We start from the raw sequence: 19,609 nt of genomic DNA, 5'->3' as shown, positions 1-19,609 counted from the left end.
TTCTCTACCAAGTAATGGTCGTTTCATGAGATTCACCACATAGAGCGGAAGCATTTCATTATCCACTTTTACTTTTATTGTGCCAAGCACTTCGATTGCATTGTTTGTATAGCTCACGAGTTCGACATTGCATTTTTGAAGAGGTTTGTTTTTGAAATATTTCTCGTAGCATTGTTTTCCAATAATGGTTAGCGGTGATCCTGTATCCACTTCGAAACGCATTGTAATGTTATCTACGGTAAGATCTATCCACCATTTCGGAACGATGTTGTTTAACGAAATTACCGTGCACACTTCATTTTGGCTTTGCTTTTTCATGCAAACTTTTGCTAAATGCCCTTTCTTCCGACAGAAGTTGCAAATCGTATTGATATGCTTGCATTTGTTTGCCACATGTTTTGCATCACCGCATCGATAACAGGTTACGTTCTTTGGCAAACTTTTGTTTGCTTTTGCTTCTTTGTGGTTATGTTTTTCATTACGTTTCTGAACTGCATGTACATCTTGTGATGGACCACCATTTTCTATTTCAGCACTGCTTTTTTTTGATAGCTCCATGCCAACAGCTATGTCTCTCGCTTCCTCTAACGTAAGGTTCCGCTTTTCAAGCAAACGATTACGGATATCGTTTCTCTTCAAACCAAATACTAATTGGTTTCGCAATGCGGTTGACAAATACTGCCCGAAATTGCATGTTGTGGCAATTTTTCGCAATGCCACTAAATATTCGTCCACACTTTCTTCTGCTGAATGGGCATCTTTGTCACCTTGACGTCGGCACTTGAACCTGAAATTTTCGCTAATTTCCAATGGTTCTGGATGGAAATATTCTTCCAGCGTAGCAATCACCTCTTTGTACTCGCATTCCCGTGGTCGTTTCGGAGCTATTTTGTCGCACAGCACATCGTATGCTTCACCTCCCATGTGGTGAAGAAGAAGATTTCGCTTGACCCTTACATCCTTTATAGCGTATATCTCAAACGCTGTTTCGATTCTTTCCACCCATCGACTCCATTTGCATTTTGCCTTATCAAAGGCGTCGAATGCGAAATTTGCATGAGTGATGGTGCGGGGGGCCTCAGCAGTATTGTTGTTATTTGTAGCATTTGCAGCATTTGCAGCACTTGTAGTCGGTCGAGGTTCCTCGTCGTTCGCCATACTGCGGGTTTTTACTCCGTCCCTCGTCGCCACTTTGTTATATCTTTCGGATATATTGAATGAAACACGACCACTCTGTTTGGTTGTTCGTACGCGAGAGAGCGTGCCGCCAAATTCCTCTTTGTATTTTCCTCTTCCTTTACTTCCATATCTGTCGCCGCGCGTCAACTGTCACAGCGGTTTACACATCGTGGTTGGATACGCACGGTGTGTACGAGGTGTATATAACAGCTACGCTTTGTTTTTAAGGCTAAATTATCGTAAGCGACAGCCGGAAAGGAGGAAAAGGAGGGAAAGGAGGGAAAGGAGGGCATTGGACTACTTGCCGATCCGTTGGTTGATGCATCCTCTCTGGAGCCACCATTTGTCGCGCACACGAGAGTGTCTTTCGGAGCAGCAGCACAAGACAGGCACAGTACACGCCGACTTAAGCACAATCATAAACGCACCAACTGGCTATTGGCAAATAATGCCTGCATTATTTTTTCAATTGAATTTATACTCTAAAAATGCTGACCGTCGTCGATCAGCATTTTCTTCTTCGCCTATGTTTTCCATTAAATCGTTAAATTCCATTTAATCGTTAAGCGCGTTTAATCGCTGGCGCGTTGCATAACGTAGCTATTCAGCAAGTATTGCTACCTAGCAACACTTTGTTTTTAAGGCTAAATTATCGTAAGCAACATACGGAAAGAAGGAAAAGGAGGGAAAGGAATGAGGAGGGAAAGGAGGGAAAGGAAGGAACGATTGGAAAGAAGGGAAAGGAGGGAAAGGAGGGAAAGGAGGGAAAGGAGGGAAAGGAGGGAAAGGAGGGAAAGGAGGGAAAGGAGGGAAAGGAGGGAAAGGAGGGAAAGGAGGGAAAGGAGGGAAAGGTGGGAAAGGATGGAAAGGAGAGAAAGAAGGGAAAGGAGGGCATTTGACTACTTGCCGATCCGTTGGTTGATGCATCCTCTCTGGAGCCACCATTTGTCGCGCACACGAAAGTGTCTTTCGGAGCAGCAACCCAAGACAGGCACAGTACACGCCGACTTAAGCACAATAATAAACGCACCAACTGGCTATTGGCAAATAATGCCTGCATTATTTTTTTCAATTGAATTTATACTCTTAAAATGCTGACCGTCGTCGATCAGCATTTTCTTCTTAGCCTATGTTTTCCATTAAATCGTTAAATTCCATTTAATCGTTAAGCGCGTTTAATCGCTGGCGCGTTGCATAACGTAGCTATTCAGCAAGTATTGCTACCTAGCAACACTTTGTTTTTAAGGCTAAATTATCGTAAGCGACAGACGGAAAGAAGGAAAAGGAGGGAAAGGAATGAGGAGGGAAAGGAGGGAAAGGAGGGAACGGTTGGAAAGAAGGGAAAGGAGGGAAAGGAGGGAAAGGAGGGAAAGGAGGGAAAGGAGGGAAAGGAGGGAAAGGAGGGAAAGGAGGGAAAGGAGGGAAAGGAGGGAAAGGAGGGAAAGGAGGGAAAGGTTGGAAAGGAGGGAAAGGAGGGAAAGGAGAGAAAGAAGGGAAAGGAGGGCATTTGACTACTTGCCGATCCGTTGGTTGATGCATCCTCTCTGGAGCCACCATTTGTCGCGCACACGAAAGTGTCTTTCGGAGCAGCAACCCAAGACAGGCACAGTACACGCCGACTTAAGCACAATAATAAACGCACCAACTGGCTCTTGGCAAATGATGCCTGCATTATTTTTTTCAATTGAATTTATACTCTAAAAATGCTGACCGTCGTCGATCAGCTTTTTCTACTTAGCCTATGTTTTCCATAAAATCGTTAAAAAAGCGCGCATCGCTGGCGCGTTGCATAACGTAGCTATTCAGCAAGTATTGCTACCTAGCAACGCTTTGTTTTCAATGCTAAATTATCGTAAGCGACAGACGGAAAGAAGGAAAAGGAGGGAAAGGATGGAAAGGAGGGAAAGGAGGAAAAGGAGGGAAAGGAGGGAAAGGAGGGAACGGTTGAAAAGTAGGGAAAGGAGGGAAAGAAGGGAAAGGATGGAAAGGAGGGAAAGGAGGGAAAGGAGGAAAAGGAGGGAAAGGAGGGAAAGGAGGGAAAGGAGGGAAAGGAGGGAAAGGAGGGAAAGGAGGGAAAGGAGGGAAAGGAGGGAAAGGAGGGAAAGGAGGGAAAGGAGGGAAAGTAGAGAAAGGAGGGAAAGGGGGGAAAAGAGGGAAAGGGGGGAAAGGAGGGAAAGTAGGGAAAGGAGGGAAAGGAGGGAAAGGAGAAGAAGGAGGGATGGAGAGAAAGAAGGGAATGTAGGGCATTGGACTACTTGCCGATCCGTTTTCTGATGCATCCTCTCTGGAGCCACCATTTGTCGCGCACACGAAAGTGTCTTTCGGAGCTGCAGCTCAAGACAGGTACAGTACACGCCGACTTAAGCACAATAATAAACGCACCAACTGGCTCTTGGCAAATGATGCCATCATTAATTATTTCAATTGAATTTATACTCTAAAAATGCTGACCGTCGTCAATCAGCATTTTCTTCTTAGCCTATGTTTTCCATAAAATCGTTAAAAAAGCGCGCATCGCTGGCGCGTTGCATAACGTAGCTATTCAGCAAGTATTGCTACCTAGCAACGCTTTGTTTTTAAGGCTAAATTATCGTAAGCGACAGACGGAAAGAAGGAAAAGGAGGGAAAGGATGGAAAGGAGGGAAAGGAGGAAAAGGAGGGAAAAGAGGGAAAGGAGGGAACGGTTGGAAAGAAGGGAAAGGAGGGAAAGAAGGGAAAGGAGGGAAAGGAGGGAAAGGAGGGAAAGGAGGGAAAGGAGGGAAAGGAGGGAAAGGAGGGAAAGGAGGGAAAGGAGGGATAGGTTGGAAAGGAGGGAAAGGAGGGAAAGGAGGGAAAGGAGGGAAAGGAAGGAAAGGAGGGAAAGGAGGGAAAGGAGGGAAAGGAGGGAAAGGAGGGAAAGAAGGGAAAGGAGGGAAAGGAGGGAAAGGAGGGAAAGGAGGGAAAGGAGGGAAAGGAGGGAAAGGAGGGAAAAGAGGGAAAGGATGGAAAAGAGAAAAGGAGGGAAAAAAAGGAAAAGAGGGAAAGGAGGGAAAGCACAATAATAAACGCACCAACTGGCTCTTGCAAATAATGCCTTCATTATTTTTTTTCAATTGAATTTATACTCTAAAAATGCTGACCATCGTCGATCAGCATTTCCTTCTTAGCCTATGTTTTCCATTAAATCGTTAAATTCCAGTGAATCGTTAAGCGCGTTTAATCGCTGGCGCGTTGCATAACGTAGCTATTCAGCAAGTATTGCTACGCTTTGTTTTTAAGGCTAAATTATCGTAAGCGACAGACGGAAAGGAGGAAAAGGAGGGAAAGGAATGAGGAGGGAAAGGATGGAAAGGCGAAAAAGGAGGGCAAGGATGGAAATGAGGGAAAGGAGGGAACGGAGGAAAAGGTTGGAAAGGAGGGAAAGGAGGGAAAGGAGGGAAAGCAGGGAAAGGAGGGAAAGGAGGGAGAGGAGGGAAAGGAGGGAAAGGAGGGAAAGGTGGGAAAGGATGGAAAGGAGAGAAAGAAGGGAAAGGAGGGCATTTGACTACTTGCCGATCCGTTGGTTGATGCATCCTCTCTGGAGCCACCATTTGTCGCGCACACGAAAGTGTCTTTCGGAGCAGCAACCCAAGACAGGCACAGTACACGCCGACTTAAGCACAATAAACGCACCAACTGGTTTCAATTGAATTTATACTCTAAAAATGCTGACCGTCGTCCATCAGCATTTTCTTCTTAGCCTATGTTTTCCATTAAATCGTTAAAAAAGCGCGCATCGCTGGCGCGTTGCATAACGTCGCTATTCAGCAAGTATTGACCAGCAACGCGTCGTTTTTAAAGCTTAATTATCGTCAGCGACAGAGGGAAAGATAAAAAGGAGGGAAAAGAATGAAAGGAGGGAAAGGTGGGAAAAGAGGGAAAAGAGGGAAAGGAGGGAAAAGAGGGAAAGGATGGAACGGAGGGATAGGATGGAAAGGAGGGAAAGGAGGAAAGGAGGGAAAGGAGGGAAAGGAGGGAAAGGAGGGAAAAGAGGGAAAGGAGGGAATGCAGAAAAAGGAGGGAAATGATGGAAAGGAGGGAAAGGAGGGAAAGGATGGAAAGTAGGGAAATGAGGGAAATAATGGAAATGGTGTAAAGGAGGGAAAGGAGGGAAAGGAGGGAAAGTATTTTGAAACGCACAATCAAATGTATTTCGAACCACCAATTGGGACGAAAAAGTTACTGCCGGTATATTTCCATACCGTTTCAAACTGTTTCGTCGCTTCTCAGCCCAAGTAAGCACGGAGGAGCTGAGCCGGAATCGATACGAGCACACACCAACTGGTTGAATTTGAAGACAGATGTTTTAACCAACAGATCCATAATACACACCTTCAAACATTGTTTCCGGGATTAGGCATCTCCGAGCTACCAAACAGCAACCGAACACTCAATTCATTCCAGAAGTACCAATTAAGGGGAGAGATGTTGGATCATTCAGTTACCGCAGGACTCCACACAGCATAACACGAAGCGCAACATAACAACTGACAGCTGCCAAACGCGTAAGAAAACGCTTGGGAAAGGAGGTAAAGCGTTTCATTAACTGTCGGTAATCGCAGTAGGTTGGTAGCTTTCCAATGAGAAATGAGCGGCCTGCTACGGATATTCATAACATGGTACCGGCAATACAGCGTTTTCTGAAGCGTTAAGCAGCTGTCAGTTGTTATGTTGCGCTCCGTGTTATGCTGTGTGGAGTCCTGCGGTTATAAGGGGGGAGATGTTGGATCATAGCACACATTGCAATCATAACATTTTCATGTAATAATTATTAATTGATCATAGTTCACGTTGTTACATTCTGAACTATAAAAAGTAGGGAATGCAAATAACACGTTCAGTTTGAATAAACCTATCGATTGAAACTCATCGTAGTTTGGCAATCCAGTACACAACAGATACTATGATGCCTTTTGCCGCAACCGTACCACGATACATTGTGCTGATAGGCGACAGTTTTTGGTGTTATGGTTGCTGTACTTGCAGCAATTGGTGCAAATTCTATGCCGAATAAAAAGAGTTAATTTTATATTGGGTGTCTTACCGTTCAATTGCCTGCAACGAGTGGTTTCGTGAGGAAATCCACAAATTATACATGTTGTTTCCTTTTCTGGCCCTTTGTGACGATGCTGTATATTTTGATGTTTCGACCTTTCTTGCTTGGATACTCCTTCGTTCGTGGCCGCATAATGGCTAGTTCTTCAGAGGGTTTCAGCCATTCTGCTAGGTCTTGTAGCGTAAGATTCTTGTTATCTTGTTTCGTACTTATCGTGTGTTTCAACTAGGCATGGGCAAAACGATTCTTTTCACCGAACGCGAACGAACTAGTTCGCTCACCAAAAAGAACCGTACGTGAACGACGATTCTTTCGTTCTTTTTTTCATGGGGTGTTTATTTACAAAGAACGCTCATTATCTTTTTCATTTACCCGCCATAGACGCATACTGTAGCCAAAGAAGTACTCATTCTGCGGTTGACACCAATAATTTAAAAACATTAAAGACTCGGCCCATCTGCTGTCTGGCTAGCTATCGAAAAACCGACCAAAAACTAGCATGTATAAAACTAATACGAGCATAGACGTCTCCAGCATATATTGTACCCTATGCCTTATACACACTCAAGGATTCTATAAAAAAAACTACTTAAATATGGATCAACATGATGGGCGCAATTCCAGTTCAGTTCATTCGCGAATAATGAATAATCCGTTTGAACGGGATCGATCTATTGAATTGTATATGTATAATTTCCACACCAACAGAGCACAGATCGAACACAAATGAGCCAGTTCGAACGCGTTCGATGAATTCAGTTGTGTAGGTACGATTTACACACCAACAGAACACAGATCGAGCACCAGTTCGAACGCGTTCGATGAATTCAGTCGTATGGATACGATTTCCAAACCAACAGCACACCAAGGATAATGTGTTTAGAAGGTTGATTTTTATCGCTTTTGCTGGGCGACATTGTGGGGGACATCTGTCACTCTCTGCATACAAATTTCATTACCCCGCACCAGCCCTCCCCGATTTTTATACCGTAGCCCCCGGAAGAGAAATGTCAAGTCGAGAAATGTCATTTTGCTCTGAACAACTTCACCTTGTCATTTATAACACCTTGCAGCACACGTATCGAACACTGCCTGACAAATTCGACGGCGTTCGAGGAATTGAGTTGTATGGGTACGATTTCAACACCAACAGGGTACATTTTGATCTCTGACGACCCGTTCGCACGGTGCGAGAAAGAGCGAGAAAGCAATATGATTTTGCACGTTTCATTACCACATTTATGTGTGTCGTCGAACAATGAACGGAACGTTCGAACGCGTTCGGTGTAGTCAGTTTCTTCCAAAAGTCCTGGTCGTTTTTTGTTAAGAATCTCGTTCGTTCGTGCACTTTACCGAACTGTTCGAACGGTTCGATTCTCGTTCAACCTTTCGTTCCGAAGTTCGGTTGAAAACCTTGATGTTAAATCGTTTAGCAGCCTTTGGTCATTCAAAAATCCTTCTTGCTTCAACAACACCATGTTGTCAATGAGATTGCGCAAAGCGTTGGAAAATTCTAAAAATGCTGAAGGATTATCTGTCGTTATATGTTTTATCACTAGTAATTCTAGCAGTAAAGACTTGTAAATGCTTTCAGGGTTCCCGACCATTTTGTCGAGCCTTGTTATTACGAGCGCAACGGTTTTCTGGGTTAAGCATTGATCCGCTAACTGCACGAAGTGCTTAACCTTTCAGATGCTTTTGCAGCCTATTTATGTTTTCTAAATTAATTTCACTACTTGCCGATCCGTTGGTTAATGCATCCTCTCTGGAGCCACCATTTGTCGCGCACACGAAACTGTCTTTCGGAGCAGCAGTCAGGCACAGTACACGCCGACTTAAGCACAATAATAAACGCACCAACTGGCTCTTGGCAAATGATGCCTTCATTAATTTTTTCAATTGAATTTATACTCTAAAAATGCTGACCGTCGTCGAGCAGCATTTTCTTCTTAGCCTATGTTTTCCATAAAATCGTTAAAAAAGCGCGCATCGCTGGCGCGTTGCATAACGTAACTATTCAGCAAGTATTGCTACCTAGCAACGCTTTGTTTTTAAGGCTAAATTATCGTAAGCGACAGACGGAAAGAAGGAAAAGGAGGGAAAGCAGGGAAAGGAGGGAAAGGAGGAAAAGGAGGGAAAAGAGGGAAAGGAGAGAACGGTTGGAAAGGAGGGAAAGAAGGGAAAGAAGGGAAAGGATGGAAAGGAGGGAAATGAGGGAAAGGATGGAAATCAGGGAATGTAGGGAACGGAGGGAAAGGTGGGAAAGGTTGAACAGGAGGGAAAGGAGGGAAAGGAGGGAAAGGAGGGAAAGGAGGGAAAGGAGGGAAAGGAGGAAAAGGAGGGAAAGGAGGGAAAGGAGGGAAAGGAGGGAAAGGAGGGAAAGGAGGGAAAGGAGGGTAGGAGAGAAAGAAGGGAAAGGAGGGCATTTGACTACTTGCCGATCCGTTGGTTGATGCATCCTCTCTGGAGCCACCATTGGTCGCGCACACGAAAGTGTCTTTCGGAACAGCAACCCAAGACAGGCACAGTACACGCCGACTTAAGCACAATAATAAACGCACCAACTGGTTTCAATTGAATTTATACTCAAAAAATGCTGACCGTCGTCCATCAGCATTTTCTTCTTAGCCTATGTTTTCCATAAAATCGTTAAAAAAGCGCGCATCGCTGGCGCGTTGCATAACGTAGCTATTCAGCAAGTATTGACCAGCAACGCTTCGTTTTTAAAGCTTAATTATCGTCAGCGACAGAGGGAAAGATAAAAAGGAGGGAAAAGAATGAAAGGAGGGAAAGGTGGGAAAAGAGGGAAAAGAGGGAAAGGAGGGAAAAGAGGGAAAGGATGGAACGGAGGGATAGGATGGAAAGGAGGGAAAGGAGGAAAGGAGGGAAAGGAGGGAAAGGAGGGAAAGGAGGGAAAAGAAGGAAAGGAGGGAAAGGAGGGAAAGGAGGGAAAGGAGGGAAAAGAGGGAAGGATGGAAAGGAGGGAAAGTAGGGAAATGAGGGAAATAATGGAAATGGTGTAAAGGAGGGAAAGGAGGGAAAGGAGGGAAAGGAGGGAAAGGAGGGAAAGGAGGGAAAGTATTTTGAAACGCACAATCAAATGTATTTCGAACCACCAATTGGGACGAAAAAGTTACTGCAGGTATATTTCCATACCGTTTCAAACTGTTTCGTCGCTTCTCAGCCCAAGTAAGCACGGAGGAGCTGAGCCGGAATCGATACGAGCACACACCAACTGGTTGAATTTGAAGACAGATGTTTTAACCAACAGATCCACAATACACACCTTCAAACATTGTTTCCGGGATTAGGCATCTCCGAGCTACCAAACAGCTACCGAACACTCAATTCATTCCAGAAGTACCAATTAAGGGGAGAGATGTTGGATCATTCAGTTACCGCAGGACTCCACACAGCATAACACGGAGCGCAACATAACAACTGACAGCTGCCAAACGCGTAAGAAAACGCTTGGGAAAGGAGGTAAAGCGTTTCATTAACTGTCGGTAATCGCAGTAGGTTGGTAGCTTTCCAATTAGACATGGGCAAAATGATTCTTTGCGACGATTCGAGCGAGCTGGCTCTTTTGCTTACTGCGAATCACGAGCGAGCGGTGATTCGTCCGCTCGCGCTAGCCATACCTTTAATTGGACAGGAGATATAGGTGATATTTTTCGTGAGGTATTGCTTAATTAATGCAGGTTGTTCTCGAATAATAGAGTATAGAGTTAATGGCGAGAAAAAATCAATACACAAAAATACACATTTTGTACATCTTAAATGGGAGCAAAACAATCACTAATGAGTTTCCATTTCATTAATTGTGCTCCCCATTTTTTTCATCCGTGGCATCTGTTCATTAATAAAATAATGATCTTTTTAGCAGGAATGAAATAATAATCAGGCAGGAAGAAAAACAAAATGTCACTCTGTGAACGAATGTTACTCAAATCATTATTATAGTGAGTCTTTAAGCTATAAGGCAAAGCCGTCCTCCTGTATAAAAAAAGACATAGCGTAAGGCAATTGAAATACTTTTTTTTCTATTACAAAACAACTGATATTCTTTATCGTAATAACTGGTTTCCTGCAGCGAATACAGCGAAGAAATTCAGACTAAGCGCGAGCGCACTGCCTATCCAAAATTCATGCAGAAAAAACAGCCTAGCTCGCGAGCGCGCTGCCCATCCAAAATACGTAGCGAGAAGAACAGGGTAGCTCGCAAACGCACTGCCTATCCAAAATCCATGCAGAAAAAAACAGTTTTTTCACCAAATGGATTTTGGGCCAACCGGTCGTTCGCGAGCTACCCTGTTCTTCTCGCTACGTCCCTCCCAACAATGGCACTCAAATTCTCTCATTTTCTCATGCCCTCTCTGTCACATTCGTAGCTCGATCTCCTTCTTCTGGGACTTAGCGTTCTGAGCATGCGGTTTTTGCAACGGCCATTTCGTGCCGCTTCGATCTCATCACCTTCTCTCCCCTCCCACCCCCCTTTTTGATCCACACTTTGGGGCTTGCAAATTTTTGACATGTCAAATGAGAGTGAAGCCAAAATGTAAACAGCAAGTGTTTGCGTGTGCGGCGATCTTGTGAGTATTTTGTGCAAATTATGTAATATTTCTTATAAAAAACGTTTTGTTTTGTAGATTAAACATAAAACTAACCACGACAGTATTATTTAGTTGTGGTGGAAGCCAAAAAAATAGCTTGGAGCATTCAATAAAGCAGGATGAAATTTTTAACCTTCAAGCACGACGCTGACGCTGAGGTAAGGTGTGCTTGTGTTTAATTTCGATGATTGTTTCATTTTAGGATGTGATTTGTGCCATATAACCTTTTCTGACGGGGATTCTTTAGTCGACATCGTCTGCAGCTGTTAAGCGGTGCAGAGGAAGGGGCTCGCTACGACCCTTCCCACACCCGGACGCTTTTTCCGGGGATGAAGGAAATGTTCCCGGTGGGTTGAACTTGTTCTGTTTTAATTGACTGGTTTTAATGTAGGTGACCTTTCTCCCGGTAGGCTATATGCGCAAAATCTAACGGTAACCCGTGTTGTGAACGAATCGGCATATGCGATGCCGGACACTGTGGAAATTGTACACAACGGGACGATGTCCAGGCACGACACAAGAGTACGATTACATGCAACTGATCTGCTGCAAGGAAAGGATTTCGACGTGTGGAACAAGGATGTGCTGAATGCGTTCCTGATCGATATCACGTGGATAATTCTACTGCGACTATAAGGGATACTTGCTGGATTGTATTCGTGACAGGGCCGGCCAGAAGGATGTGGGCAAGTTGACGGAAATTGTCGCAATGTACCATAGCGTTCCGGTGATGCCAAAAGACGAAGCAGACTTCTCCAGCTACTTATCCACGCCGAAGGATGAACGTGCTCAGGGCAGCAAACAACTCGCCGGAGCACGGAGCGCGAAAGGCTTCGTACGCGCAAGGCTTCATGCTGCTGCGCGAAGCGGATGTATGGCGTTGCTTCCTTGTACTTAAACATATACATCTTTGAGTAAGTACGCTTTGGGGACCGTTATTCCAAGCTTATAATTGTGAAAATATATTTAATATAAATTTCAGGTTGTATGAGTCCCGTAAATGGTCATGCCACTTGAAAACATACGTTCCCATTAGACCTCATCAATAGATCATCTAATAAACGACGGCGCTGTATTGAAAGCGGTTCATGGTAGACCTCAAAACTGGTTAGCACTTGATAAAAAGGTAAGCAAGTGAGTATTCGACAAACGTGCATGTGACCATCTCTGTTCTGTAAAAGTTATTCACAAAGTATGATAAATATGAAGTATCATAATTATGGTAATAATCTTAAAGCTAACTTTGCTACTTATTCATTGCACCAGTTCAATCAATTATGAATATAAAAATTGGTATGTTAAAGGAAAATTACTCATAGAAACTTTTTATAACTTAAACTCCATAATATTTTATATTTACTGATATCCACATTATTTAGAATAATTCATACAACTACCTTAAGCCAAAAAATCAATTACTTTCAACATTTACTAGCATTTATGAATTCGCTTATATTTTTCAATTGACTAATAGTTCAGCAACAATCAAAAATAAAAAAAAAACCTTATCAATATCAACAAATTCAAAGCAAAAAAATCGTCAAAGGAACATTATTGAACTCTATCTTATTTATCTAATTCTTCTTCTTCTTTCTTGAAAACGTACCACGACTGACACTTTTCACAATGCCTTTCGCTTGGGCAGCTGATTGCGAATTTTTAAATTTCTTTATAAAAAAATCCTCAACAATAGAATCCTCTAAAGCCCTTCCTGCTCCTCCGACAACAGCAAATAGACGGAGGATATTAGAATATTTCCTGAATTCTACCTTAGGCCCGTTGCCTCCCCGTCCACTCCAACTGCAATCTACTATAAATATCCTATTAAATAATAGGTAAAGAACGCGATGCATTCTGCTCTTTGCGTTTGATGCTTTTACCTTCTTCATAAGCCATCCTTTTAAATTATTGAAGCGCTCTGCTGACGCTATGCTTTCTTCTAAGTCATCTAGACCGATCTTGGTTGAAACCAAAGCGAACAAAAAGTATTCTTCATCTTCCATATGCCCATCATCATTTTGGGTTGGTTCAACTTGGCTTTGGCTTTGAGTTTTTAAAATATCGTCCTGTTTCATTCGCACGTCCATCACTGCATTCAAAACTGTCCTTATATCTTTTTTATTTTCCTGCGCTAGTTCTACACAAGGACACTTCTGGGAACTACTCGTCGAAGCATCGGGAGCTCGTCCGACGTTTGATGTCATGATTATCTAAAATAATAGGTACAGGTAAAATCAACTAATTTGTTATGATTTCGATGTATTAACGCTTTGATTCCTTCACTTACAGATTTACCGGAAGCCGAACAACTATTTCACTAACTAATACGAGCTGGAATAGGAAAAAACGTAAATCCGGAACTGATTTTTAGCTACTCAAAACGACGCCACTTGTCGACTTGTTATTGTTCAATAAAACGCATGCAAACCAAATACCTTTGTTGTTTCATTTTGACAGCAGTTGGAATGGGTCGACCCCCATTGTGTGGACTCGCATCAATACGGCTACACCGTGACGTCACTGAGCGCCTGTTCATATTGGGCTTGTTCTCTGAGTGACGTTTATACCAATAAGCCGAGAACAAGCCGAGAACAAGCCCAAGAAATTTCATACAAATTCTCTCTGAGATTGTTGAGAGGGGTATTTTGGATGGGCAGGGCGCTCGCGAGCTACCCTGTTTTTTTCTGCATGGATTTTGGATAGGCAGTGCGCTCGCGAGCTACCCTGTTTTTTTCTGCATAGATTTTGGATAGGCAGTGCGATCGCGAGCTAGGCTGTTTTTTTCTGCATGGATTTTGGATAGGCAGTGCGCTCGCGAGCTACCCTGTTCTTCTCGCTACGTATTTTGGATGGGCAGCGCGCTCGCGAGCTAGGCTGTTTTTTTCTGCATGGATTTTGGATAGGCAGTGCGCTCGCGAGCTACCCTGTTCTTCTTGCTACGTATTTTGGATGGGCAGCGCGCTCGCGAGCTAGGCTGTTTTTTTCTGCATGGATTTTGGATAGGCAGTGCGCTCCCGAGCTACCCTGATCTTCTCGCTACGTATTTTGGACAAGCAGTGCGCTTGCAAGCCGGGCTGTTTTTTCTCTGTTTTTGTGTTATCTCTGTGTTTCGCACATACGATGCGCTCGCGCTCTACGATGTTTTATACGTGTGTTTTGAATAGGCAGTGTGGGTCGACGACAGTAGCTTGTCATGTTTTTTTTTCAATAAAACGTTTATTTGAGTTTTAGTTTTAACGACAATAAAAATATTTGTTGTTTTTACTTGCGGCTATTTACATTCCGTGTAAGCCCAACAGTATTTTAGATTTCTATTTTTTTCTCGGAGCAACTAATTTCAAACGATTTTTTTTTATTTTTTTATGTGAGCGGGCGAATCATATTTTTCTGGAATGAAGAGCGGCGAGCGCCCGCTCATTAATGGGAGCGAGCGAACCTTATGATTCCCGTTCTTCTTGCCCATATCTATTTCCAATGAGAAATGAGCGGCCTACTACGGATATTCATAACATGGTACCGGCAATACAGCGTTTTCTGAAGCGTTAAGCAGCTGTCAGTTGTTATGTTGCGCTCCGTGTTATGCTGTGTGGAGTCCTGCGGTTATAAGGGGGGAGATGTTGGATCATAGCACACATTGCAATCATAACATTTTCATGTAATAATTATTAATTGATCATAGTTCACGTTGTTACATTCTGAACTATAAAAAGTAGGGAATGCAAATAACACGTTCAGTTTGAATAAACCTATCGATTGAAACTCATCGTAGTTTGGCAATCCAGTACACAACAGATACTATGATGCCTTTTGCCGCAACCGTACCACGCTACATTGTGCTGATAGGCGACAGTTTTTGGTGTTATGGTTGCTGTACTTGCAGCAATTGGTGCAAATTCTATGCCGAATAAAAAGAGTTAATTTTATATTGGGTGTCTTACCGTTCAATTGCCTGCAACGAGTGGTTTCGTGAGGAAATCCACAAATTATACATATTGTTTCCTTTTCTGGCCCTTTGTGACGATGCTGTATATTTTGATGTTTCGACCTTTCTTGCTTGCATACTCCTTCGTTCGTGGCCGCATAATGGCTAGTTCTTCAGAGGGTTTCAGCCATTCTGCTAGGTCTTGTAGCGTAAGATTCTTGTTATCTTGTTTCGTACTTATCGTGTGTTTCAACTAGGCATGGGCAAAACGATTCTTTTCACCGAACGCGAACGAACTAGTTCGCTCACCAAAAAGAACCGTACGTGAACGACGATTCTTTCGTTCTTTTTTTCATGGGGTGTTTATTTACAAAGAACGCTTATTATCTTTTTCATTTACCCGCCATAGACGCATACTGTAGCCAAAGAAGTACTCATTCTGCGGTTGACACCAATAATTTAAAAACATTAAAGACTCGGCCCATCTGCTGTCTGGCTAGCTATCGAAAAACCGACCAAAAACTAGCATGTATAAAACTAATACGAGCATAGACGTCTCCAGCATATATTGTACCCTATGCCTTATACACACTCAAGGATTCTATAAAAAAAACTACTTAAATATGGATCAACATGATGAGCGCAATTCCAGTTCAGTTCATTCGCGAATAATGAATAATCCGTTTGAACGGGATCGATCTATTGAATTGTATATGTATAATTTCCACACCAACAGAGCACAGATCGAACACAAATGAGCCAGTTCGAACGCGTTCGATGAATTCAGTTGTGTAGGTACGATTTACACACCAACAGAACACAGATCGAGCACCAGTTCGAACGCGTTCGATGAATTCAGTCGTATAGATACGATTTCCAAATCAACAGCACACCAAGGATAATGTATTTAGAAGGTTGATTTTTATCGCTTTTGCTGGGCGACATTGTGGGGGACATCTGTCACTCTCTGCATACAAATTTCATTACCCCGCACCAGCCCTCCCCGATTTTTATACCGTAGCCCCCGGAAGAGAAATGTCAAGTCGAGTCAAAATGACATTCATTTTGCTCTGAACAACTTCACCTTGTCATTTATAACACCTTGCAGCACACGTATCGAACACTGCCTGACAAATTCGACGGCGTTCGAGGAATTGAGTTGTATGGGTACGATTTCAACACCAACAGGGTACATTTTGATCTCTGACGACCCGTTCGCACGGTGCGAGAAAGAGCGAGAAAGCAATATGATTTTGCACGTTTCATTACCACATTTATGTGTGTCGTCGAACAATGAACGGAACGTTCGAACGCGTTCGGTGTAGTCAGTTTCTTCCAAAAGTCCTGGTCGTTTTTTGTTAAGAATCTCGTTCGTTCGTGCACTTTACCGAACTGTTCGAACGGTTCGATTCTCGTTCAACCTTTCGTTCCGAAGTTCGGTTGAAAACCTTGATGTTAAATCGTTTAGCAGCCTTTGGTCATTCAAAAATCTTTCTTGCTTCAACAACACCATGTTGTCAATGAGATTGCGCAAAGCGTTGGAAAATTCTAAAAATGCTGAAGGATTATCTGTCGTTATATGTTTTATCACTAGTAATTCTAGCAGTAAAGACTTGTAAATGCTTTCAGGGTTCCCGACCATTTTGTCGAGCCTGGTTATTACGAGCGCAACGGTTTTCTGGGTTAAGCATTGATCCGCTAACTGCACGAAGTGCTTAACCTTTCAGATGCTTTTGCAGCCTATTTATGTTTTCTAAATTAATTTCACTACTTGCCGATCCGTTGGTTAATGCATCCTCTCTGGAGCCACTAATCGCTTAATCGCTGGCGCGTTGCATAACGTAGCTATTCAGCAAGTATTGCTACCTAGCAACGCTTTGTTTTTAAGGCTAAATTATCGTAAGCGACAGACGGAAAGAAGGAAAAGGAGTGAAAGGAATGAGGAGGGAAAGGAAGGAAAGGAAGGAAAGGAAGGAAATGAGGGAATGGAGGGAACGAAGGGAAAGGAGGGAAAGGAGGGAAAGGAGGGAAAGGAGGGAACGGAGGGAAAGGAATGAGGAGGGAAAGGAGGGAAAGGAAAGAAAGGAGGGAAAGGATGGAAAGGAGGGAAAGGATGGAAAGGAGGGAAAGGAGGGAAAGGAGGGAAAGAAGGAAAAGGAGTGAAAGGAGGGAAAGGAGGAAAAGAAGGGAAGGGTTGGAAAGGTTGGAAAGGAGGGAAAGGAGAGAAAGAAGGGAAGGAGAGAAAGAAGGGAAAGGAGGGCTTTGGACTACTTGCCGATCCGTTGGTTGATGCATCCTCTCTGGAGCCACCATTGGTCGCGCACACGAGAGTGTCTTTCGGAGCAGCAGCCCAAGACAGGCACAGTACACGCCGACTTAAGCACAATAATAAACGCACCAACTGGCTCTTGGCAAATGATGCCTTCATTATTATTTTCAATTGAATTTATACTCTAAAAATGCTGACCGTCGTCGATCAGCATTTTCTTCTTAGCCTATGTTTTCCATAAAATCGTTAAAAAAGCGCGCATCGCGCGCGTTGCATAACGTAGCTATTCAGCAAGTATTGCTACTTAGCAACGCTTTGTTTTTAAGGCTAAATTATCGTAAGCGACAGACGGAAAGAAGAAAAATGAGGGAAAGGATAGAAAGAAGGGAAAGGAGGAAAAGGAGGGAAAAGAGGGAAAGGAGGGAACGGTTGGAAAGAAGGGAAAGGAGGGAAAGAAGGGAAAGGATGGAAAAGAGGGAAATGAGGGAAAGGAGTAAAAGGAGGGAAAGGAGGGAAAGGAGGGAAAGGTGGGAAAGGAGGGAAAGGAGGGAAAGAACGGAAAGAAGGGAAAGGAGGGAAAGGAGGGAAAGGAGGGAAAGGAGGGAAAGAAGGGAAAGGAGGGAAAGGTGGGAAAGGAGGGAAAGGAGGGAAAGGAGGGAAAGGATGGAAATGAGGGAAAGGAGGGAAATGAGGGAAAAGAGGGAAAGAATGGAAAAGAGGGAAAGAATGGAAAAGAGGGAAAGGAGGGTAAAAAGGGAAAGGAGGGAAAGGATGGAAATGAGGGAAAGGAGGGAAAGGAGGGAAAAGAGGGAAAGAATGGAAAAGAGGGAAAGGAGGGTAAAAAGGGAAAGGAGAGAAAGGAGGGAAAGCACAATAATAAACGCACCAACTGGCTGTTGGCAAATAATGCCTTCATTATTTTTTTTCAATTGAATTTATACTCTAAAAATGCTGACCGTCGTCGATCAGCATTTTCTTCTTAGCCTATGTTTTCCATTAAATCGTTAAATTCCATTTAATCGTTAAGCGCGTTTAATCGCTGGCGCGTTGCATAACGTAATTATTCAGCAAGTATTGTTACCTAGCAACACTTTGTTTTTAAGGCTAAATTATCGTAAGCGGAGGGAAAGGTGGGAAAGGAGGGAAAGGAGGCAAAGGAGGGAAAGAAGGGAAAGGAGGGAAAGGAGGGAAAGGAGGGAAAGGAGGGAAATGAGGGAAAGGAGGGAAAGGAGGGAAATGAGGGAAAGGAGGGAAAGGAGGGAAAGGAGGGAAAGGAAGGAAAGGAGGGAAAGGAGGGAAAGGAGGGAAAGGAGGGAAAGGAGGGAAAGGAGGGATGGAGAGAAAGGAGGGAAAGAAGGGAAAGGAGGGCATTTGACTACTTGCCGATCCGTTGGTTGATGCATCCTCTCTGGAGCCACCATTTGTCGCGCACACGAAAGTGTCTTTCGGAGCAGCAACCCAAGACAGGCACAGTACACGCCGACTTAAGCACAATAATAAACGCACCAACTGGTTTCAATTGATTTTATACTCAAAAAATGCTGACCGTCGTCCATCAGCATTTTCTTCTTAGCCTATGTTTTCCATAAAATCGTTAAAAAAGCGCGCATCGCTGGCGCGTTGCATAACGTAGCTATTCAGCAAGTATTGACCAGCAACGCTTCGTTTTTAAAGCTTAATTATCGTCAGCGACAGAGGGAAAGATAAAAAGGAGGGAAAAGAATGAAAGGAGGGAAAGGTGGGAAAAGAGGGAAAAAAGGGAAAAGAGGGAAAGGAGGAAAGTAGGGAAAGGAGGGAAAGGAGGGAAAGGATGGAAAGGAGGGATAGGAGGATAAGGAGGGAAAAGAGGGAAAGGAGGGGAAGGAGGGAAAGGAGGGAAAGGAGGGAAAAGAGGGAAAGGAGGGAAAGGAGGGAAAGGATGGAAAGGAGGGAAAGGAGGGAAAGGAGGGAAAGGAGGGAAAGGAGGGAAAGTATTTCGAAACGCACAATCAAATGTATTTCGAACCACCAATTGGGACGAAAAAGTTACTGCAGGTATATTTCCATACCGTTTCAAACTGTTTCGTCGCTTCTCAGCCCAAGTAAGCACGGAGGAGCTGAGCCGGAATCGATACGAGCACACACCAACTGGTTGAATTTGAAGACAGATGTTTTAACCAACAGATCCACAATACACACCTTCAAACATTGTTTCCGGGATTAGGCATCTCCGAGCTACCAAACAGCTACCGAACACTCAATTCATTCCAGAAGTACCAATTAAGGGGAGAGATGTTGGATCATTCAGTTACCGCAGGACTCCACACAGCATAACACGGAGCGCAACATAACAACTGACAGCTGCCAAACGCGTAAGAAAACGCTTGGGAAAGGAGGTAAAGCGTTTCATTAACTGTCGGTAATCGCAGTAGGTTGGTAGCTTTCCAATTAGACATGGGCAAAATGATTCTTTGCGACGATTCGAGCGAGCTGGCTCTTTTGCTTACTGCGAATCACGAGCGAGCGGTGATTCGTCCGCTCGCGCTAGCCATACCTTTAATTGGACAGGAGAT

General features: G+C 43.7%; 1 long non-coding RNA gene across 2 annotated transcripts; it reads left to right on the top strand.

Annotated features, from left to right (window-relative positions):
• The first annotated feature begins 10,704 nt into the window (after positions 1 to 10,704).
• Positions 10,705 to 13,298, top strand: LOC133391867 (uncharacterized). Of its 2 annotated transcripts, none has more exons than XR_009765322.1 (6): positions 10,705 to 10,845; positions 10,903 to 11,213; positions 11,277 to 11,780; positions 11,849 to 11,992; positions 13,002 to 13,088; positions 13,156 to 13,298. It is a non-coding gene; the product is annotated as an uncharacterized LOC133391867 (long non-coding RNA). The 2 variants fall into 2 exon arrangements; XR_009765323.1 differs by having other exon boundaries at positions 13,002 to 13,094.
• Positions 13,299 to 19,609: the final 6,311 nt, after the last annotated feature.

This window comes from Anopheles gambiae, chromosome 2 (genome assembly GCF_943734735.2).
Source record: "Anopheles gambiae chromosome 2, idAnoGambNW_F1_1, whole genome shotgun sequence".
Taxonomy (NCBI): domain Eukaryota; kingdom Metazoa; phylum Arthropoda; class Insecta; order Diptera; family Culicidae; genus Anopheles; species Anopheles gambiae.
Note: the sequence above shows the minus strand (reverse complement) of the source record. Positions and strands in the feature narration are given on the sequence as shown.